The sequence below is a fragment of the Sus scrofa genome, chromosome 9 (genome assembly GCF_000003025.6).
Source record: "Sus scrofa isolate TJ Tabasco breed Duroc chromosome 9, Sscrofa11.1, whole genome shotgun sequence".
Taxonomy (NCBI): domain Eukaryota; kingdom Metazoa; phylum Chordata; class Mammalia; order Artiodactyla; family Suidae; genus Sus; species Sus scrofa.
In genome coordinates this window covers 40,780,411-40,804,325 of record NC_010451.4, presented here as the reverse complement: position 1 = coordinate 40,804,325, position 23,915 = coordinate 40,780,411, and the positions used below count along the sequence as shown (strand labels likewise).

Here is a 23,915-nt window from a genome sequence, read left to right as displayed (position 1 = left end):
AGAGTTTGCAGGAGGCTTCTGAAGGATTTTAGAAGCCTGGATTTTATTAAGGGTCCTAGGAAGTCATTGAAAGGCTCTAAGCAGCAGGAATGGCAAGACCTTGTTTTTGTGGTATTTTTCTTTACACATCATTCTAGGAGAATCTGGACTCCTGGCTCTGACTTCAGGTCCCGAGTACTTTCCACTCGGTACTTTTCAGGACCAAATGACCAGTTTGTAAAACACACCAATATGCTGAATCTACCCCCAGGTGAGCGCCAGTCAAAAGTAAATAGGACAGTATGTACCTTTATGAACTCAAATGGTTCTGCATCAACTCGTGTGTGAACTGAGATCCACCTAGTTTCTAAAAACTAGGACCCACAGCTTCCTGCCGTACATGTTTGTGCGCTACTTTTCTACATCTCTTTAGACATCACTAGTGTGTATTTACAACAATGAAATGTATACAATCGTTTCCCCACATATTTTATTGAAATGGTAAAGCAATTATTTAAAAAAAAAATGAGAAGAATGAGAAGAACACAAGAGGTAAATGGGGACTAATAGCTACATATCTAAGTCAGTGTAGCCATTGAATTTTAGGTGATAAGTAGAGAGGAGATGAAAAAAGCAAGTTAATCTTCCTTGGAAACAATCGATAATATAAACCTTCCTTCCCTGTCTTTTATCTGATCCAACCAATCTCGCATTTATTGAGAAATGACCATTCCTATGTGCTATGGATCACTCATCCGTACCCTGACACAGATGTCTTCCTCCACTTTTTCTGCTGCTGTTTCTTTACGTCATTGCTCCATCTCTGTCTGTGTCTTCTTTCAAGCCTAGCCCTCACCGTCACTCATGACTCAGAGCCCAGCTTCCCCAGGGAACAGCTCTGGAGCAATGGAGTGGACTCAGCCCTCACTGAGAAAGCTATGCGGGCTGACCGTGAGTCTGTTTTCAAAGTCTGTACACCTGTTTCTGTTCTGCAAATATGTTCATTTTGTATCCCCCCCCCGCTTTTTTTAGGATTCCATATATAAGTGACATCATATGATATTTATCTTTCACTATCAAAGTTCACTTAGTATGTAGTCTCCAGGTCCGTCCATGTTGCTGCAAATAGCATTCTTTTGGTTACCAAGGGGACCAGTAGGGGACAAGCAGAGTGATGGCCTGGGGGTTTGGGATTGGTATATGCACACTGTGATGTATGGGATGACTGGCCAGCCGGGACCTGCTGTCTAACTAACACTGGGAACTCTACCCAATATTCTGATAACCATATGGGAAAAGAATCTGTAAGAGAATGGATGTGTGTGCATGTGTAACTGAATCACTTTGGTGCACAGCAGAAATGATCATAATCTTGTAAATCCACTACACTTCAGACAGACAGACAGACAGAGAGAAAGAAAGAAAGGAGAGAAAGAAAGAAAGGGAGAAAGAAAGAGAGAAAGCAAGCCAGCCAGCCATGAGGGCTGAAAAGGAAGTGCTGTCAAAACACAGAATGGATTTAGCTCAGCGAAAACTTCTCTCTAAGCCCAGGAAAACTTTCCCCAGCAAAGGCAGTGGTCTTTTCTGAGACATTTAATAAGTGTAATTGTTAATTACATGAGACTCTTTTGGGCTCATGCAGGTTTTTCATCTACCCATCACTCCTGAAATAACAGCTGAACAAAAGCAGGACTCCTCTGTACCATAGACACAGCTAAAGAACAAATGCTGAAGGAATAAGATGAATGTCCTCTGAGAGTAAAAGATTTAACAAGTTATTTTTAGTTTCCAAGTACCTAGACACTAGGATACAAAGAAACCTCAAAGAAAGAAAGACTCAATTGGAAAAGTATGACAAAGTCGAATTGGCAGTGGGTTATTTAAAGAGTAACGCTGAGAATCACGATAACCTCATGAAACCAAAATTGAAAATACAGATGATAATGCCCTTAAAAAAATACCTTCTTACAGTCCTTGCTATTCATCAGTCTCAACCTAAGTAGTCCACAAAGAGCTTGCTAATGTGCAGCAAATGACAGCCGGAGATGCCTATTTACAACATTCTGCATATTTAAAAATCTGCCATCCTTTATCCTCCCCCCACCGCCAAATTTTAGACCTCAAGTAGTTCCACATGATGATTAAAAACTGTACAATTACTTGACCTTCATAAGTCAGTGTATCCACATTCTGTTCTGACTATAAAAGCGGAGACGTCTCACACCTATAACTGGTGTGCAATTTACCAGGGTGTAGGTTATTTTTGCCAATTTAAACTCTTGCACACCATGTGTTTTTTCCCCTCAGTACAGCCGGACAATGTTTCTGAGGAAATGAATACTCTTCATTATCTTTGAAGTCTCTCATCCACAGACAGCCATTTCTGGATGGTCACCAAAATGTCTGCAGTCCTTTTGGTTGATTTCAGAGCAAAACCGTCGATAAGACCTTTGCCACGACAGGCACACACAGGCCTGGGCTGGGGGCCTGAGGGAGCAGGGTGGGGTGCAGGTGGGAGATACAGGTGCTCTGTGTCCCTGAGCAGTTGCTAGCAGGGGAGGAAGGCTCTGTTCATCAGTAACAGTGTACCTGACACGAAGGCAGGACATCATGTTTGTAACTGAGGTTTCCTGAGACAGAGTGTGAAGATCCCTTGTAGTGAAAAGGATGCTAAAATGGGAATAATTTCCATCTGGCACCAAATGCATCTCAGGTTTTGACTCAAGCATATTCATCTACATCCAGTTTTGCCAGCCACCAAAAGCCTTATGCAGATGACATGAAATACACAAAGCTGTGTTTCCAAAGCATTAGGGAAAAAAAATATTAATGCTGCTCTCATTCTATAACATTTTCTTGGCACATGAAATATTGAAGGCCAGTTTGCAAAGAGAAACATGTAATTTATGTATTCTCCACTCATTCTCGAAAGGATTTGAGGCAGAAAATAGAGAATTCGTTTTACAGGAAGTACCCATACCCACTTGAACTCACCAAATACAGAAAATGCAATCTTCAATATTCAAGAAGAGGCATATTTTATAAACATTTTTCTATGAAAACTCACACTGTGAAAAAGGTTCCAGTCACAATACTAGATTTTAATCTGCTTTTTGGCCCCTTTCCCAAAGCACAATGGTACCTTTCCCCAAAGGCCAGGAAACATGCAACAGGTCCCCAAGTGAAAAATCTCACCATGCTGTTCCAAGGGTATGGAGAACAGAAGTGATGCGAAGTGCCACACTCTTAGACAGCCTTGTCTGGGGTCGGCTTCCCTGGAACCTTCTTGAATGATAGTCTTTACCGATTGGTCTTACTCTTTGAAATGAGCAGACTAACATCTGACAGGCTGAAGCCACAGGGAAAACCAGCAGCTTTTCTCTCCCTGAGTCGATAACATTTAAATAATGTGAAGCTAAAACAATTCTAATTGATGCAGATGGAAGCTTCATTTTGGAATCACTTGAAAATATGTGCCAGCTGACCTGGCCTTGCTCTGGTTTAAGGTCCCCATACCTGGAGCGCTGTCATTTCTGCCAGTCAGGGGCTTTGCGGGGCTGTGGGAAGTTCCTGGGAGGGAAGACTGCAGCCCTGGTGCTGTCAGTCACTGCCCTTCCTTTCCCCCTTCCGTAACAAAGGCATAGAGCAGTCAAATTCCAGAGCAGTGGTAGGGCGTGGACAAAAAAGTTATTTACCAAAAGAAAGTAACACTACCACCTCACACCAGTCAGAATGGCCATCATTAACAAGCCAACAAATAGCAAATGCTGGAGAGGGTGTGGAGAAAGGGCAACCCTCCTTCACTGTTGTAAGTTGGTACAACCACTACAGGAAACAGCATGGAAGCTGCTCGGAAAACTGAATACAGAACTATCATATGATCCAGCAATCCCACTCCTGGGCATATATCCGCAGAAAACTATAATTCAAAAAGACACATGCACCCCTATGTTCACTACAGCACTATTCACAACAGCCAAGACATGGAAACAACCTAAATGTCAATTGACAGAGGAAGAGATTAAGAAGATGTGGTACATATACACAATGGAATATTACTTAGCTATAAAAAAGACAAACTAAAACCATATGCAGCAACAGGGATGGAACTAGAGATTCTCATACTAAGTGAAGTGAGCCAGAAAGAAAATGAAAAATACCATATGATATTACTTATTTGTGGAATCTAAAATATGGAACAGATGATCTTATCTTAAAAACAAACAAACAAACAGAAACAATTATGGCAAGGAGAGCAGACTTGGGGTGGGGTTCCCAAGGCGGGGAAAGGGGAGGGAGGGGGATGGCTGGGTATTTGGGGGGTTTTTTGGATGCAAACTGTTACATATGGAATATAAGGGCAGTGGGGCCCTACTGCACAGCACAGGGAACTGTGTGTGACTGGGTCACTTTACTGTACCACAGAACTTGAAGAAACACCAAGTTTCTATACTTTAATCATCATCATAATAAAACAAAAAACAAAAGATGCAAATGCTTTTTTAAATTGAAAAAAAAAAGATTGCAACACTCAAGCAGCAAATGTTCGTTAAGCACCTTAGAGTAAGGTGCTCTACTAAGTTCTTTAAGGATGTGAGTTACTGTCAAAAAACCTCACCACCTAGAAAAGGAAGGATGATGAGACATCAGTTACCCCTCCCAGATATTTTATGCCTATGAATTTTAACCGAAGCTATCTATTTCCAGAATGTTACTCTAAACTTAGATTTTTCTATTTGTTCCAGACCTGTGACTACCTGGGATTAAGGAAATCAGTTTAAATTTAGGAGGGGGAAGAAGAAATTTTTTATTCTCTGAGCAGCCTAATTTCTCTTGAAAAGAGATACATCTATTAAACTGTACACCTAAAATTGGTCAGGATGGTAGATTTTACTATGTGTAGTTTTACCACAATTAGAGAGAGAGTGGGGTTGAGAGAGAGAGAGAGAGAGAGAGAGAGAGGGAGAGAGAGAGGGAGAGAGAGAGGGAAGGAGGGAGAGAGAGAGGGAGGGAGGGAGGGAGGGAGGAAGGGAGAGGGAGGGAGGGAGAGGGAGGGAGGGAAGGAGAGAGGGAGAGGGAGGGAGGAAGCACAACTGCAGCGGTTCCTCTTCTCTTCAGTAACATCTCCTCATGCTGTCTGCTCTCCTCCTGTTTCCTCCGTCTTTGCTCTTCATCTGCGAGTTACCTGGGCAGAATCTGAGTCTAAGCTTGGCCAGGTTACCACGATGCCTGACTTTCTGGTCTCACGTCCCTTACAGAATCTAAGACATTGCTGGCTTCTTGGCACTTGGGGGAGGAGGTGATTTTCTTTCTTGATCCTCTGTGTGGACGGTCAGAAGCCATAAAAATGAGAAGTGATGACAGGCCTTTTGTTAACATGAAATGGGCAATAAGACAGCTGACACCAGCGATCAACTCTTGCCTATTTTGAACATTTACCAGGAAGGTGGAGGCAAAATCTGCTGCTCCTCTTTTCGGCTTTCCACCAATAAGGTAATAACGGAAGAAAAGCTTGATTTTCTCAGTATCTGTTTCCAAGCTGTTTTGTATGTTTTATGATGGACACCTAGATTAAAGAAATTGTTCCTTTCCACTCCCTCTGTACTTCATCTGGGTGGTGGGATCAATGAAAAAAATAGAGAGATAATGACAACTCGGGGAACTCATGGGACACACAGGTGGACCTCTGTCAGCCTGGCCCCAACTGCTTCTCTTCCAGGACTACACGGGCTGTGGGTGCTGGCTGCACAGTGGCCTCCTCTCCAGGTCTCCATTTATTTTTTACATCTCTTAAAAAATAACCTAAGTTCAGGAGTTCCCGTCGTGGCACAGTGGTTAACGAATCCGACTAGGAACCATGAGGTTATGAGGTTGCGGGTTCGATCCCCGCCCTTGCTCAGTGGGTTAAGGATCCAGCGTTGCCGTGAACTGTGGTGTAGGTTGCAGACGCGGCTCGGATCCCGCGTTGCTGTAGCTGTGGTGTAGGTCGGTGGTTACAGCTCTGATTGGACCCCTAGCCTGGGAACCTCCATATGCCGAGGGAGCGGCTCAAGAAAAGGCAAAAAGACAAAAAACAAAAAAACAAAAAACCTAAGTTCATAACTCTTTGCTCACAGTCTGAATGTTTGTGTCCCCTCAAAATTCATATATGTTAAAATCCACACCACTGAGATGATGGCTTTTGGAGGCGGGGTGTTTGGGTGATTAGGTCATGAGTGTGGAGCCTTCAGGATTAAGATCAGAGCTCTGATGGAAGGAGACCCCCAAGAGCTCCCTCACCCCTTCTGGCACATGAGGTTACCCTAAGAAGATGGCCCTCAAGGAGGAGCAAGCCCTCAGTGGACATGTACCATGATCCTGGACTTCCCAGCTTTCAGAACTGCAAGAACAAATGACGTTTGACCTCCCAGCCCCTGCCAGCCCATTGGGGTACTTTGTTAAAACAGTCTGAGCAGACCAAGACTATCTTTTCTGTATTCCTAATACAAAAAGGAGACATGATAGTTTAGGTACATTCCCCCCCCACCCAAATAAGCCTTTATTGTCTTCTTGCTTTGTTTTTATTTTTTCCTTATGAGGAGAGGGGACCTTTCTCCATTTATGTTTATGATATACTACAGATAAAATTTTAATGCACCAATAGATGCAAGCTTGGAGTTCCCACGTGGCTCAGGAGGTTAAGGACCCTACGTAGTCTTCTGTGAGGATGAGAGTTCTATCCCTGGTCTTGCTCAATGCTTTAAGGATTTGGCATTGCTGCAAGCTGTGGTGTGAGTGGAGGATGGGGCTGGATCCGGTGTTGCTGTGGCTATGGTGTAGGCTGGCAGCTGCAGCTCCAGTTCGACCCCTACTCCAGGAACTTCCATATGCCGCAGGTGCAGCCATAAAAAGAAAATAAATAAATAAATAAGTCCAAGCTTCATGAGGCAGGGACCTGACGGCTCTCCAGCCTTGATTGGTCAAGAAATACCAATTGCTGACAAACTGACTGATGGCTGATTGACTGATTTCAAGATGAAAAGCTGAGCACTGTGGGTGCACGTCCTAGCCAGGATCTTGTGGGTCACAGAAGTGAGGGCTCCCCCACCCTTTGGACCACATCTTCCACCAGAGGGAGCAAGGGTGCCTCCAAGGTTCTGATGACACTTGGTGCAAATCCACAGGAGATGCCTGAGGGGAAGCTCAGAAAGCCCACAGGCACAGCAAGAAGAATTTAAATCAAAACCAAAGTGAAGACGAATAAATCTTAGATTCATGTAAATACATGCAATGACCAAATAAAGCCAAAACAGAACTTCTTTGTCCTGCTGCTTAAACATCTGGGGCTTGTTACTAGAGGAGCCTCCTCAGCCCCACCAGCTCCATCTTCCACAGCTGCGTGTCTCCTGGTTCCTAACCTGGAGCTGGCCTTGCCACAATGCACCTCACCCTAAAAGCAGAGGGGAAAACCACCACAGCCAAACCACGCTGAAATCCCACACCGCAATGCTCGGAAACAGCTCTACGTGTGCCTCCAACTCCAGGGAAAAAGATCAGTTATGTGGGTGGTTTTGGGTCTGGCACAAGTACCATGATGACTTCATTCCAAACTCTGGGCTGTGATTCCACCTCAGAACAAATAATTCTCCACAAACCACCATCAATTCACATAAATGGCAGCAGAAGTTTAACATTCATGGTCTCCGGACAAACTTGAACCTAAAAAGGGCAATGGTTTTGAAACACGGGGCATCAAAACACACAGCTGCTTTGAAAGCAGACTGCTGGCCCTTTCTCAGTCTCCCGGCATGGATGAGAAGGCGTGAGGCGGACAGGAGGATTCAAATGGATTGACATGAGTGGCCAATCTCATGGACCACCATCCACAGACCATGGAGATGACTGGGTTGAGTTCAAAGTCTGATATCATCTAAAAGGGAAGATATTCAAGGAGAGATCTAAGCTGCATCATGATTAGGAAAAAAAAAAAAAAAAAAAAAAGGACTCAGAGGAAACCAGGGCAGCAAGCCTTAAGTAGATTTCGCTAATGAAGCTTTGGAGAGTAAATTATTCGTCCGTGGCTGAAATAAGCAACAACAAAAGACACTCTCTATTTCCCATTTCTGGATGGAAGCTGCCGGTCCAGAGACGTCCAGTTTAGGCTGGTCCTGGGAGCCTGCTGATGGGATATGACAGCTGAGCACGCAAAGCTAGAGCATCCCCAGGGGTGAACATCCCTTAAGTTTGTATTAAGGTAAAGATCAGAGCAAATGGAAAATTACATATAATCCAAAATGAACCAAGATGACAAATTCAAAAGAACAAAGACAAGTTTCCAAAAGGCCAGATCCTGGTCTATTTCCTTACACGGCCCAGTGCATCTTTCCTACTCTTATAGCGAAGAGTCAATGGGGACTTACCAATTAAATAATTTAAAAAGATATATCTATCTATGAGCTAATCTAAAGAGAAACCAGAGGCCAGACCCTTTCTACAAAGCTACCACCAGGTCAGGGAAGAGCAGTTTTAAATACAGAAAGATAAAAGCCCAGGAGCCTGTCAAAGCCACTGAGTCTAAAATGCTTTCCCAAAGGTGGGAGAGCCTGCATAAGAAGAAGGTGATTTCGTCTTCTAATCCTACTCCTCTAAGCAGAAAGGTGTTCAGGAAACTAACAAGTACTTTAAAAGAGGGGCGAAGGGTGTATTAACTTGGGGGGGGGACACAGAGAGGGCTGGCCACCCTCAGCAAGACCCTAAGTCCTCACGACTCTGGGGAGAGCTTCCTCTGCATAACGATAAACAATGAGCTTGTCCAATTTTTTTTTTTATTTTCATTACGGGAACCGTTAAGTGTCACTATACGTCAAGCGTGCAGTGCGAATGGAAAACAAGGTGGCACACCGACCTCCCGACAACGGTAAATCAAATGTTCTGTCTGGCGGGAGAAACGTCGTTCGTCTGCGGAGCGATCTCGTTGATGTCATTTTTGAAACAGAGGCAATACGTCTACTCGAATTTACGAGGAAAACAATTGACTTTCTTTGCAGCCATCTACTTTTAGAGTCAGAAGGAAAATATTTATTATACCTTTTAAAAGAAATAACATTCATACTCTCCGAAAAGTAAGTTTCACATCGAGTAAATATTTCCACCGGCAAAACCGAAGTTCATTCCTAAAAAGTCAGGTGATGAAGGGCTAACAGCCTCATGCCCAAATGGAGCACTACAGTAAAAATAGCTTATCATTTTGTTCATTCGCACAGGTTGGTCCTGCCTTAGTTATCCTTCCAATTCAAGGTCAAGGAACATGTACTGAAAAATAGAGTCTTCAGCTACCTAATAACTGAAAGTCTAACAATAGCCAATGTTCCCAAAGAGGTTATCTAGGCAATTTACCAGTTTTGCTATTTCTCAGTCAAAGCAACTGTGTTTCGGAGAGAAAAAAAAAATTCTTTTTTTGTGTAGTACACATGAACAACAAAGCTTACAAACAAGATCTGCTGTAACAAATTCAGACAAAAGCTGATTTAAATAATAAGTATATTCAAATCATCATGCCATTGTTCACGATAGAGATGAATTGCTATGGGTGATAAAGGATGCTTCTGATATGTCTGAGCCAAATAACAGGTTACAAGATAAGAGTATAATCTATTTTTAAAACTGTATTTTATAATGAGTATGCACGCATAGGAAACTGAGGGAGGATATAAAACAAGGTTTTAATATTGCCTTATATGTCCAGTCATGTTTCCTAAGGGATGATCTGTGTACAATAAAATTCACCATTTTTCTATACAGCCAAGGGATTTTGACAAAGGCATGCAATCACAGAGCCACATCCCCAATCCAGAGGCAGAATACTCTCATCACTCCAGAACGTTCTTTTGTGTTCTCCTGAAGTCCATCCCCCTCCCCACCCCAGCCCCTAGCCATCAAAGATCTATTTTCTTTTCTTTATCGTAATGCTCGCCTTTTTTCCAGAGCATCATACCCATGGAATCATACATTAGGCAGTCTTGTAATGAACATTTTTTTTTTCTTACAATCTGAGAGTATAGGCGATGAGTTCTTCATTCTTGTTATCTTCCTTTCCTATCTTTGTAATTTCTCATTAAAACCTTTTACAATTTAGGAGTTCCCATTGTGGCTCAGTGGAAACAAATCTTATAGCATCCATGAGGATGCAGATTTGATCCCTGGCCTCGCTCAGTGGGTTAAGGATCCGGTGTTGCCGTGAGCTGTGGTGTAGGTTGCAGATGTGGCTCAGATCCTGAGTTGCTATGGCTGTGGTGTAGGCCAGCAGCTATAGCTCCAATTTGACCCCTAGCCTAGGAACCTCTATATTCCATGGGCGTGGCCCTAAAAAGACAAAAAAAAAAAAAAAAAAAAAAAAAAAGAGAGAGAGAGAGAGAGAGAAACCTTTTACAATTTAGAAAAAAACACAAGTAAAAACTAATTAATTGTGATAGGCCTATGGTAAGAAGACAAAGCCATAAAACACATGTGAGAGCAAACATTATATAAGATATTATAACTCTGGGGTCACTTTACCAAAGAGTTAACTCTGAGAAGCAACAGAGAATCAGCCAGCGCTCAGTTCTGTGGCTTTGGGCAGGTTATCATCGTTTAGCTTCAATGCCCTCATTTTTAAAACAGGAATTTAAGCAATGCCTGTCTCTACAGTTATTGTAAGGATTAGATGAGACCGTACACGTAGGCCACTGGTCCTTGATAAACTTTAGCACCGAAATTACGTTTATTACTTATTTGGCTGTTCCTAATGGTATTGCTATCATTACGGAGACCTGGGAAGGTTTTCCACTATAAAAGGACATTCTAAGGACATTCTAGGTGCAGAGCCACCAGGAAAGAGGAGGGCACACGGGGCAGAAGGAGCGGCTGAGCTACAGGTTCACATTGCAGATCTCAAAACCAAACTGTAAACCTTTCGCTTTAGAAAATGTAAAACTTCTGGTTCATCTAAACAAAGTTCTCATCATTTTGTTATGATGTCTAAGCAATTTCAAACACCTGTGGTTTTCTATTCTGGGCCTTTTCAAAGTGAGAGCTCAGGATCCAAGGCACCTTGGAAAATGTTAACATTAGTGGTAAAGACCAGCCACCCTTACATCGTCAATCCGTATTCTCCTCCTAGTTAGAACCCAGCATCCTTTAGTAAAAATATACATCGGCATTTATCTAATTCTCCCCACCCAACCCACATGAAAGCCCAAACCCCTTAACCTTTTCTCAACCCAGTATATGACATGAATTTGGGGGAGATGTGGGTAGCCAATGATACAAAAACAGCCTAAACAAGAACATGACACTTGCAATCAGTGCACAAGGCCAAACAATTGTAGACATTCATCTCTATAAGGTTTTCAGTTGTCAGAGACTCTGGGTTAAGAATGAGTTCATAAAAAACAAATACGATCCACCTTTATCTTCCCAAGACTATAATATATGCCACAAAGTGCGTTGTCTATCTCTTTTGGGAAGCACCCAAATGTTTTGATTGAAATAGAACATCTCATTTAATTTTCATCCTCAGGATGAATTCATAATTCATGAACGGGCCCAGGCTTTTCATAATAAATGGCAACTGAATTAAAAACATATCTGCTATCTTTGGCCAAATACAATATATATTAAAAACTATTGGTTTCATGCATTCTGGCCAAAAAATAATTACAGCCACAGTAAGTTAAGTTCATATACAAACATTCATGTGTATATGGATCTATGTGTATGCATGTATGTATGTGTGTATGTAGGGGTGTGTGTGTGTGTGCGCATGCACGCGCAAATATTCATGGAGCATACATTATTAACAAATCTCACAGGCCAAGGAATTATCTCCCAAGCTCCAGACTCTTCTATCAGACCCTTGCTCAACGACAGAAGATGGTCCCTTTGACCAGAAAATCTTACCATCTCCACATTCTACTTGTCAATCAAGATGCAGCTCATGTGCCACTTCTCCATCAAGCCCCTTGCAATTTCTCTGCAATGGAAACTACCTTCTCTTTTCTACTTTGCATTTGTTATTTATACACTGGTCTTCTCCCCATGACAAAACCAAAGGCTCCTTGAGAATAGGATTCATAGAAAATTATCATTTGTATCTCCTTACATTCCAGTGCCTAGCATAGTACTTTGTACCAACTAGGGGCTCAATATAAATTTTCAGAATGAAATGAGTAAATGATATTTGATTCCATTTCAATACAATCATCAGTTTCTGTTCTCATAAGATAGGAATGGCTGAACAGTCTGGAAAATGAGGCTCGAGAAAATGGCCTTGGGTAATATTCTAATTCCAATTCCTGGCTCCTCTTGAAACCTTGTTAATATGTCAATGGACGTGTTGAATAGTCCATGGATCTCCAGGCCAACTCCAGTAAAACAAAAAGAATCTGAGTGTTGAAGTTTAAGAAGAAACTTGTTTTGGATGGTACAGAGTTCTTGGATTAAATTTAGGTGGGCATTAAGAAATGTTTGTCTTCTATATGCTTTCAGGTTAACCAAGAATTTTTTGTCCAGATATGAATAGACTAATCACAAGAAGCTTCTAAGTTTTAATCAATTAAATGACCCCCCCCATGATAGAAGACTCAAAAGAGAGAGTAGGTGGGTCCCCCTTTTCCCAAACTAAGTTCCATGTTGGAAGGATAACTTTCCCCCAACCTCAGATACAGCAATTACCTAGAAGGACAGAAAGCTCCAAATAATATTCATCCCGATTTAGCATCTCTCTTCTTTTTCAAAGTGTCCAAAATTTTAAAGTTAAGGAAACACATGGCATCCTTTAGCACTTTGCTCCAAGACAAGTAACATACACAGACTACACAATGTGTGGCTTTGCCTATCTTTGCTCACCGGACCTCCCAAGGTGAATTCCCATTTAACCCATTTTACAGATGATAATAATGAGAACTATTAAAAATTATGCATATACTAGAGGCCACAAAGCAGAAAACATTCCTCAAGTCTGAGCTTACTATGAGTTAATCTTTAAAATCCAACATTAAAATTTGAGGACAATGTTGACATCATGGCCAATGTTGGTCAATTCATTTTCTTTCTTTCTTTTTAAAAGTATAGTTGATTTACAGTATTTCTTCCATTTCTGTTGTACAGCAAAGTGACCCAGTCACACACAGTTCCCTGTGCTGTACAGCAGGAGACCCCACTGCCCATCCCTTCCAAATGGAACAGTTTGCATCCACCAACCTCAAGCTCCCCATCCAACCCACTCCCTCCCCCTCCTCCTGGCAACCCCAAGTCTGCTCTCCTTGGCCATGAACTGTTTCTGTTTTGTAGACAGGATCATCTGTGCAATGACTTAACTGAACACAACCTTTGGGGAACTTATGTCCAAATGATCACAGAATTTTCAGAACATTCTGAATTTCACCTAGGAGTTAATACTCACTGAGAAAAGGGTAAGGGGTTGAATTACACAAAAGCTGCAGCTCAGTTGGGGACTTCTTTGGACTCTGTTCCTAGGATTACTCCAGAGGACTCTACTACTTGCGTTTATCCATTTGGCCAACATGAGGGGTGTAACATTTCTAGGAGTGGACTTTCCTTTATGAAAGCTAAACCTTAAAGGCATTTAGTGAGAGCTGACTTAAAAATCCTGAGCATTTCACATATTATTCCACTTTAATTCTCATCATTTGATCAAATTAGTATGTTAAAGCCCTCGAGAGCCCTCAGGGTCCATACAGAGAGGTTAAGTTTCTTGGCTATGAACCACATGACTAGTAAGTAAGAGGTGGAGCCAGGATAGGAACCCAAGTGTTTCAAAGTTTAAAACCCGGCTTTTTCAACTACACCATAAAACCATATTCCTCCCTGAAAACCCCCAAGTATTTCTGCCTTCTCTACACTCAAGTTCAAAAGGTCAAGTCCATCTAGTTTCTTTTCAGGATACTTTCGTTTTCTTAATGCCCATCTTCATCATTAACTCATCAAACTGAACTGAGAGCCGCAAATATTTTCTTAACTAAGAAATCATGGTGTAAAACAAAGTGACAGAGTTTTGATTCCAATGCCATTATTTGGAGAAAAGGAAAGACACCACAAGCAACTGTGGACTGTGTATCTCAGCCCACACCACACAACTGCCTCTTCTCTGACTGCCATTTTTACATTTTCTTTGGACTTTTTTAGAAACAGATGGGCTAGTGACTGGAGTATTATCAGTTCCAATGTATGCAGCTGGAGCATCCCAGAATTGCAGAAATAGCAATCTTCTGAATAATTTCTCCAGCCACAAACAACTGCTGCTTCTGCCACAATAATCCCCTCGGTAGACCGAGAGAACATTCCTGCCATTCCTAGAGCCATGGTTCTGTTTATTTTAAACCACAGTGTCCTTTTGTATTTTGGCTAAGTAATGCTTCAGACATGTGGACCACCTGACCTTTGTTTTGTCTTTCCCGAGACAGATATACCAGATGATAATATTTGGGTTAAAGGACATTTTATCAGCAGCTGTCATAAAAAAGAAAAACAAAGACAGGAGACAAATGAATGGTTTTTGTTTTTGTTTTCCCTTACTAATCAAATGTGGGAGCCTTCCTGGGTAGGGTACCACTGAATTGTCCATTTTATGACATCAACTCTTAGACTCTCCGAAGGCCAAATCTGTAACAACCACAAACCTTGTGGACCACATTTTGACCATGATGCTAAGGATTCAGACGTTTTTACAATTAAGATGTTTGTTGTTAATGAGGGAACACATCTGGATCTCTGACCTTTTTTTTTTTTTTTTTTTTTCCCACCTGAGTGCTTTGCAACTACAAAGTACTCATCTGGTAAAATAGGACCTGATAATATTCAGAAATAACTGAAATCAGGAGTCCCGTCATGGCTCTGTGGTTAGCGAATCCGACAGGAACCATGAGGTTGTGGGTTCCATCCCTGGCCTCGCTCAGTGGTTAAGGATCTGGCTTTGCCGTGAGCTGTGGTGTAGGTTGCACACATGGCTCGGATCCCATGTTGCTGTGGCTCTGGTGTAGGCCAGCGGCTACAACTCCAATTAGACCCCTAGCCTGGGAACCTCCATATGCCGTGAGTGCGGCCCTAGAAAAGACAAAAAGAAAAAAAGAAAGAAAAAAGAAATAACTGAAATCACCCTATATGGAATAATAAACTGGATTTGTACCACACGGCCCAAGATGATTTTTTCAGATAATCTTTTAATCTCAGTGGTAAAGACTCTACCAATCAGCCAAATAAGTAAATAAATTACAAGCTACTAAAATTATTAGATTTTTATTAAAGTTATATGACCCTGTATAATTCTGAAAAACTAGTTACTATTCAGTGATGACAAAGTTACATTAAGAAAAAATTTTCCTATTTTTCGAATGCATTATTTTATAACAGTTTGAGTTATAATTTGGATACCAAATAACTCAGCCTTTTAAAGTCCAATGGTTTTTAGTGTATTTATAGACTAAATACTCCATTAATACTATCCTAATTTAGAACATTTTTATCATCCCAAAACATCCCCAGTGGCTGTCACTCCCTATTATGTCTCCCAGACCCTAACAATCACTAATCAACTTCCTACCTGTATAGACTTGCTTGTTATGGACATTCCATACAGATGGAATTATACAACAGGTGGTCTTTGTAACTGGCTTCTTTCACTCAGCATAACATTTTCAAGGTTATCTATCTGTAGCAGTCTATCCGTACTTAATTTCTTTTAATGGACAAATAATATTCCACTGTATGAATGCACACCTTTTTATTTATCCCTTCATTAGTTGCTGGACATCTGGTTCATTTCCCCTTTCTAACTATGAGGAGTAATGCTGCTATGAACACTGCGTACAAGTTTTTGCAAGGATATATGTCAAGCATCTTGGTTTTAATGAAAATTGACATCTTTGGCGAAGAAAGAAATGTTAAGTTATTTTATGCCAACAAAGGGAAAGGTTTAGACAGTAAGCCCCATGCTTAAGAGCAGCCTGGTAGGTACAGTCTAGGTCAGCTTGACAGGGATTCAATGCCAGCCCATCCCTGCCTGGCCCTCCTTCCAGCACAGCAGCCAAGAGCGGGGGCAACCCTGGGCATCCCTCACAGTGTGGTGGAGATCATGTGGCCTCCAAGCCCATCCACACAGTCCAAGTGTGAGCCAAGCTTGCCCACCCCATCCAGGGTCTGCAAAACTCATCATTGCCTGGCTTGTGAAGTGGAGACAGGTGTTTGAGCCATTCATGACATTCTTTTACAACAGATGCTGAGGGGGACAAAAATGACCTCCACATGTCCTCTCACTCATGACAGAAGCAGTCAATAGGTACATCAGATTTTTACTAAGGGCCTCCTCCCATGTGACACCATCTCATCCAAATAAAAAGAACTCATTTAAGTAAAAACATAAGTTCTTAAAAGAATAATGCAACCTGTTTTATTACAATATTCCTAGAAGAGGACCTACACTGGTAAAATGCACTTAGTTTCTATGTTGATTAAATAGCAAAGGCAAGTTTTCCAAGAGTCTGAAGTACTGGTCAGAGAGGTGATACATCAATGCATAATATTCAATTTATTCCCAAACTGGAGGTTCACAAGATCAGTAGTTATGAGGTTATGTAGGACAAAGGAATGCTTTGCATCCTCCAAATTATCAGAAGTGGTTGCTAACCAGCGCCTTCAGACAGCAAGTGATGACCCCCAATTCGGCTTCGTGTTAGAAAAAGACATCAACCCAGCTAAAAGACACTAGAGCCCAGTGACATCACAGTCAACACCCGCTGTCTTTTCACAACTGGATCTGCATTTTCTTAAAGGAATACAAGAAGCACAAACATAATGTGCTCATTCACACATATATCATCATGGTTGTTTCCATCAGGAGAATCACAGCATCTGAATTTCTGGTAATAAAATAAAAAGATAACCACAGAAGCAGTATCAGAGTCTATAAGACTGAACTCTGAACCCTTTCAGTAGGACAGAATAAGTCACTGCTGCTGTTCTCTCCAGTCCTATAAAAAAAGAAGTTCACCCATCCTCCTCCCATCCTCATGGGGAAACAAAATAAAACAACACCCTGGTCTAGGCCTCCACACAATCACAGTCCCCACCACCACAAGATACTGGGGACTGTCCTGGATTTGTGTTGAGAAACTGAAAAGAAAAGAGATCAGAAGAAGAAATGGCCACACACGGGACAAAAGAAGGGCCTACCCCAGGAGTAGCCAAATCGGCTCACTGCTTTTTTGGAAGGCTCTCAAGCTACAAAAATAAATAAATACGTAAATAAATACATAAATAAATATTATTGGGAAAATATCTGAATTATTACAAGAAAGTCAAAACAAGACTATTCTATATGACATGTGAAATTACATAAAAATTGGCAGTTCCTGTTTGGCTCAGTGGGTTAAGAAGCGACTAGTATCCACAAGGATGTGGGTTGATCCCTGGCCCCACTCAGTGGGCTAAGGATCCAGCGTTGCTGCAAGTTGCAGTATAGGTCACAGATGCAGTGAAGATCTGGTGTTGTGGCTGTGGTGTAAGCTGGCAGCTGTAGCTCCAATTTGACCCCTAGCCTGGGAACTTCCATATGCCACAGGTGCAGCCCTAAAAAGACAAGAGAAAGAAAAAGAAAAGAAAACTACATAAAAATCTAATTTCAGTGTCCATAAATAAAGTTTTTTTTGGAACACATCCCTGCTCATTCATTTAGATATTGTATAAGGCTATTTTGGGGCTACAAAGGTTGAGTTTAGCTGTGGCAGAGACGAGAGGGACTGTAAAGCCAAAATGAATTATTATCAAGCCTTTTATAGAAAGTCTGCAGGCCCTTTGTGTAACCTTGCCAAAGTGTACATTTCATCCTAAATCTCTAAAACAGATCTCAAGAAAGGGAGAAGGTTCTAAACCACCCATTGTCACTGGTTGGGTGGGTGGGTGGGAGGGAGGCAGAACCTTTGTGGAGGGAGGTAACTTAGAAGGTGCCTGTTCCTGTTCCACAGAAGCCCCAGAAAAGTCAGATATGCCACGTTTACCGGGTTGAGAGTTTTTGCCAACAAACCACTTTGTCTCTTTTTCTAAGTTTCAAGCAACACAGTTTATCAGGGAACACAAGAACACATTAGCTGCCTGCAAATTAGCATTTAGTACAATTATCTACAAAAGGGACAAGGACTCTATTTACATTTCAAATCTTCCTCACTCCATTTAGCCTGAAACTTTTTTCAAGGGACAATCACACCCAGGAACCTTAAGTAACAACTTCCATTCGGAGGCCACTTTTTAATCCGCCCTTTAATAACATAGCCCTTGTTCGAAGGCGGAGGAGTGGAGCGGCCGGGGAAACGGCACAACGAATGAAGAGAAATTGGAACCAGGCAAGCTCATGGACAATCGCCAAAGTGTCAGGATGTCAAGGTTTCTTTAAATGGATGTGTTCATCCACCTCTCCTCGTGAACACTTGTGTCCCCATCTCTAGCCTGTGCTTAGGAAAGACGGCAACGCACAGGGTCTTCTGCCTGATTCAAAAATAACACGCAGCAAAAGGTCTGCAACCAAATTTCATCATCGAAAACTCACCCAGTTTATTTTGTGTCTAATCATCAAGGAGACATATGTCTGTTCTTATGAAGGAAGAGAGGATAAAACCAAAATACATGAGTCTAAATGCTTCGATTCTGGAATGGGGATGAAAAGACTTTAACAGTTGATCTTGTCTTCAAGATTTTGCTCCATGGATCTTAGCTGTGCTCTTCACCTTCCCCATGAAACTGCGACTATGTGGTGGGCTTTTAGTGACTCATTTATGAGCAATGGAAGAATGATGGTCTCATTTTTATTCAAAAATTACTCGTGTCTAAACACTTCAGTTCTTTTTTTTTAAATTTTTTAATCATTCAAAGTAAATAAATAAATACCATGTTGCAGAGAGGCACAGATGGCTGGGGCGTCCACGGAAGCCCAGATGGTGCATCAACATGCCCACAAGCCAGTCATTCCACTGGCAGCTTCCAACCTGACAGTGGCTGGGATTAATATAACCTCTACAGTCTCCACGCCAGCCGAAGGGCTCACGAGACTACTGTTTGGGCCAGAAGAGATGCTGACTAAAGACTAAAGCCAGTCTTACCTCACTGCCTGCAGCAAATCTGATTGCAAATTTCATGTGGGCTGAAAGGGCCCAACTTCCTTTGTAGTTGTTATAGGTCAAATATGTTGCTAAGACCACTCCGTGTTTGGTGTGGGAACACGTGCGCCTAGGTGTACCCTTGTGTGGATAAGAACTTCCTATTTTTCTTGAAGACAACCCTATCACATTGACGATTTATAGATCATGGGAAAAAATACTCTAAAAACTAAATACAGGACATTCCTCAGGAACTTCCCACAGGAACTTTAAACAAAAATGCAATTACTATTCCCAACATTACACTAAGGTAGTGTTTACCACAATCTTCTGGACAAATAATGAGTTTGCAGAATTAGGAACTAACCACATTTCTTTTCATTTTTATCAGGCATAAATTTATACTTAGAGGAAAATAAAAACAAACAAACCAGTGTTCTTAATCAAGTTGTAGAAAAGACTAACAGAACACCATGTAAATAGGCTAATGTGTGTAAACAAAGGCGAGATGCCTAGTGTTTGAAAATCAGCTTATTCATGTTCTAACATAATACATACAAATTATTTAAGAAGCATGTCCTAAGAAACAGAAAATCCAAATTAATTAAGTTATAGAACCCTCTGAGCCTTAGCTTCACAATGGGGAAAATGATCTCAAAGAGGAGATCGTGGGAACTAAATGAAATAATACACTAAAGTATCTGGAAGGTTGTAAGCACTCAAAGGTGTTAACTAATATTACTTGATTATTAGAAGTATCCCTGAAGTTTTGATCACATTCTTTTCCAAAGAATTTTGCTTTTTCGGATACATAAGGAGATAGAAAATAAATGGATCACTCCACAAGCATAAATGCAGGCAAACAAAATCAGGAAATGAGATAATCAGCAGAAAACAGGGGAGGAGGAAAAAGGAGAATGCAAGACACTCGGGCATATAAGTAAGGAGCAATACGCAATGCAACCATCATTTAGAGCAGATCATAGAGAAACAAAGTTAAATAGGGAAAGTAGAGTATGAAGGCAACAAAGAACTATCACGACACCATTAAAAACAAGGTCACACCTTTAATAATGCTAACAACTAACATGGGAATTCAAACCCATATGGAAAAATCTGCTGCCTCTTTTACATTTCATTTTAAAGCTTTTAATAATTATTCAAATATTCTGTATTGCAACAACAGTACAGATCACAGGACCTCTGGCATGGTCACCAAAGAATACTCTAGAAGTAGGGAAGTGCACCAAGTAGAGCAATGGCAATTTATATCAAGCATTTCCCAAGTCAAAAGCAAACCGGGCGAATCTTTCCTTAAATCTCTTGAGAAAGTGCAGTTTCACTCCTCCAAGCACAACCTACCTGGAGCCTACTAATTTACCTATAATTGAGTTCTTTCTGGAACTAGAAGGACCAGCAAAGAAGGAAGTGATCTCTTTCAACACATTCCCTTCATCACCTGGAAGCAGTGGAGAGGACCAGAAAGCTTCCCAGGGAAGCCATATTAGAGTTGCCATAGCAACGCCCAGGATGAGTTTAGAGATTGAAACAACACCAAAGGGTGGTCTCTGCCAGGCCCAGGAGGCAGATTCATGGTGGATGGGGCTCTAGTTAAATGAGTAGGTGGGGTTTTCCATGGATAAGACTTCAATATCCTGTCTCTTCTATTCAAATAAAAATCACTTGAAGCAAGTGTCCCATAACCAGCCAGGGAATCTAGTTCTTTCATTTTTTGTTGGTGTGAGTTTGGGTGGCCCTTTGTTTCTTCTGCTGCTTATTTTTTTCAACGCCTTTCTGCCTTCCTGGTTTGTTTGTTTGTTCATTCACATTGTTCTGTTAGTCAGCTGAAAAGGTTATTATAAACAGAATTAATTTATTTTAGCTACTGGCTCAGGAAAGCATATGGTGAATGTGACAGGGCAATAGTTATCTGCAGCCATGCAGTGATAAACTCAGGAGAAACAAATCAAACTGGGGTGTCCCACCCACTTCGCAGCAGACAATGAATTTATTACTTAACACCCTTCCCATGTCTCATTATGCTTTCTAGTACTCTCTACCAGATTTCCCCAAGGTCTTATTTATCGTCTCTTGATGGACAGTCCATGAAACAGCATAATGTAGTATTTAAGATCTTGGACTCCACAACCAGGCTACTTGGATTTGCCACTAAGCGCCACTAAACAAATTTAATTTTAGGAAAATTAATGCCTCTAAGCCTCAGTATTATTTCTTCTTCTTCTTCCTTTTTTTTTTTTTTTTTTTTTTTTTTGTCTTTCTGCCTTTTCTAGGGCCGCTCCTGCGGCATATGGAGGTTTCTAAGCTAGGGGTCTAACCTGAGCTGTAGCTGCCAGCCTTCGACACAGCCACAGCAACGCGGGATCCAAGCCACATCTACGACCTACACCACGGCTCACAGCAACACCGGATCCCCAACCCACTGAGCAAGGCCAGAGATCGGACCCGCAACCTCATGGTTCCTCGTCGGATTCGTTTCCACTGCGCCATGACGGGAACTTCATAATGAGAACTTTTAAGATTTACTCTCTTGGCGATGTTCAAATATGCACTACATATTATTGACAGTAGTTATCATGCTGTACATTACATGCTCATGACCTATTTTATAACTGGACCTTTGTACCTCTTGACCCCCTTCATCCATCATGCCCACCCTCTCCCTGCCGGCAACCACCATTCTGTTCTCTGTATCTGATTTTTGTTTTATTCGTTCTTTTGCTTTGTTTTTTAGATTCCACATATAGGTGAGGTCATATGGTATTTGTCTTTCTCTGACTCATTTCACTTAGCATAATACCCTCAAGATCCATCCATGTTGTCAAAATGCCAATTTTTCATTTTTTTATGGATGAGAGTAATCCATTGTATATAATATACACATCTTCTTTATCCATTCAACCATTTATGGACACTTAGGTTGCTTCCATATTTTGGCTATTATAAATAATACAGTAACAAACACAGGGCTGCATGTATCTTTTTCAAATTAGTGTTTTCATCTTCTTTGGATAAGAACTCAGAAGAAAAATTGCTGACTTGCATGGCAGCTCCATTTTTAGTGTTTTGAGGGATCTGTATACTGTTTTCTACAGTGGCTGCACCAATTTACATCCACACCAATAGTGCATGAGCATTCCCTTTTTGTCACATCCTTGCCAACACTTATTATTTGTCTTTTTGATAGTAGCCATTTTGACAAGTGTGATGTGGTATCTCACTGTAGTTCTGATTTACATTTCCCTGAGGATTAGCAAGGTTGAGCATCTTTTCATGTGCCTGTTGGCCATCCATCTTCTTTGGAAAAATGTCTATTCAGATTTTCCACCCATTTTAAAATGTGGTTGTTTGTTTTTCTGTTGTTGAGTCGTATGAGTTCTTTATATATTTTATATTAACCCCTTATTGGATATATAATTTGCAAATATTTTCTCCAATTAAGTAGGCTGTCTTTTCATTTTCCTGATGGTTTCCTTTGTTGTGCAGAAGATTTTTACTTTGAGGTAGTTCCACTTACTTACTTTTCGTTTTGTTGCCTTTGCTTTTAGAGTTAGATCCAAAAGTCATTGTTAAGACCAATGACAGGAAGTTTACTGCCTATGTTTTCTCCTAGTTTTATGGTTTCAGGTCTTACATTCAAATCTTCAACCCATTTTGAGTTAATTTTTATGTATGGTATAAGGTAATGGACTAGTTTCATTCTTTTGCATGTAACTCTCCAGTTTTCCCATCATCATTTAAGACACTGTCCTTTCCCTATTGACTATTCTTTCCTCCTTTGTCAGAGATTACTGGACTGCATAATTATGGGTTTATTTCTACATTCTATTCCATGTGTCTGTTTTTATGCCAATACCAAGCCGTTTTGATTATTACAGCTTTGTAATATAGTTTGAAATCAGAGAAGGTGATGTCTCCAGCTTTGTTCTTCTTTTCAAAAATTGCTTTGGTTATCCAGGGTCTTTTTTGGTCCCATATAAATTTTAGGATTCTTTATTTCTGTGAAAAATGTCATTGGGATTTTGATAGGGATTACATTGAATCTGTAGATTGCCTTGGGTAATATGAACACTTTAAATAGTATTAATTCTTCCAATCTATGAATGCAGAATATTCTTCCATTTATTCATAACTTCAATTTCTTTCATCAATGTCTTATAGTTTCCAGGGTATAGGTCTGTTACCTGCTTGGTTATGTTTATCACTAGGTATTTTATTATTTTGATACAATTATAAATGGGATTGTTTTCTTAATTACTCTGACAGTTTATTATTAGTATTTAGAAACATAACCAATTTTTCTATGTTGATTTTGTGCCTGCAACTTTATTGAATTCATTTATTAGTTCTAATGCTTTTTTTCTTTTTCTTTTTTGGAGTCTTTAGGGTTCCCTGTATATAAAATCATGTCATTCACAGTGACAGTTTTACTTCTTCCTTTCCAATTTGAGTGCCTTTTATTTATTTTTCTTGCCCTATTACTTTGGCCAGGACTCCCAATATTACATTGAGTTGAAGTGGTGAGACTGTGCATCCTTGCCTTGTTCCTGATCTTAGCGGAAAAGCTTTCAGTTTTTCACCATTGAGTATGTTGTTAGCTGTGTGCTTGTCATACACAGCCTTTATTATGTTGAAGTATACGCCTGCTTTGCCTGCTCTGTTGAGAATTTTTATCATAAATGATGTTGAATTTTGTAAAATACTTTTTCTGCATCTATTGATATAATCATATGATTTTAGCCTTCATTTTGTCAATGCATTGTTATAATATTGATTGATCTGAAGAGCTGAATGATC

At 40.8% G+C, this 23,915-nt stretch overlaps 1 protein-coding gene across 41 annotated transcripts in view; it reads right to left on the bottom strand.

The window, feature by feature from the left end:
• Positions 1 to 23,915, bottom strand: part of NCAM1 (neural cell adhesion molecule 1) — a 332,004-nt gene that overhangs the window by 156,280 nt on the left and 151,809 nt on the right. The gene's annotated exons all lie outside the window — the stretch shown is intronic.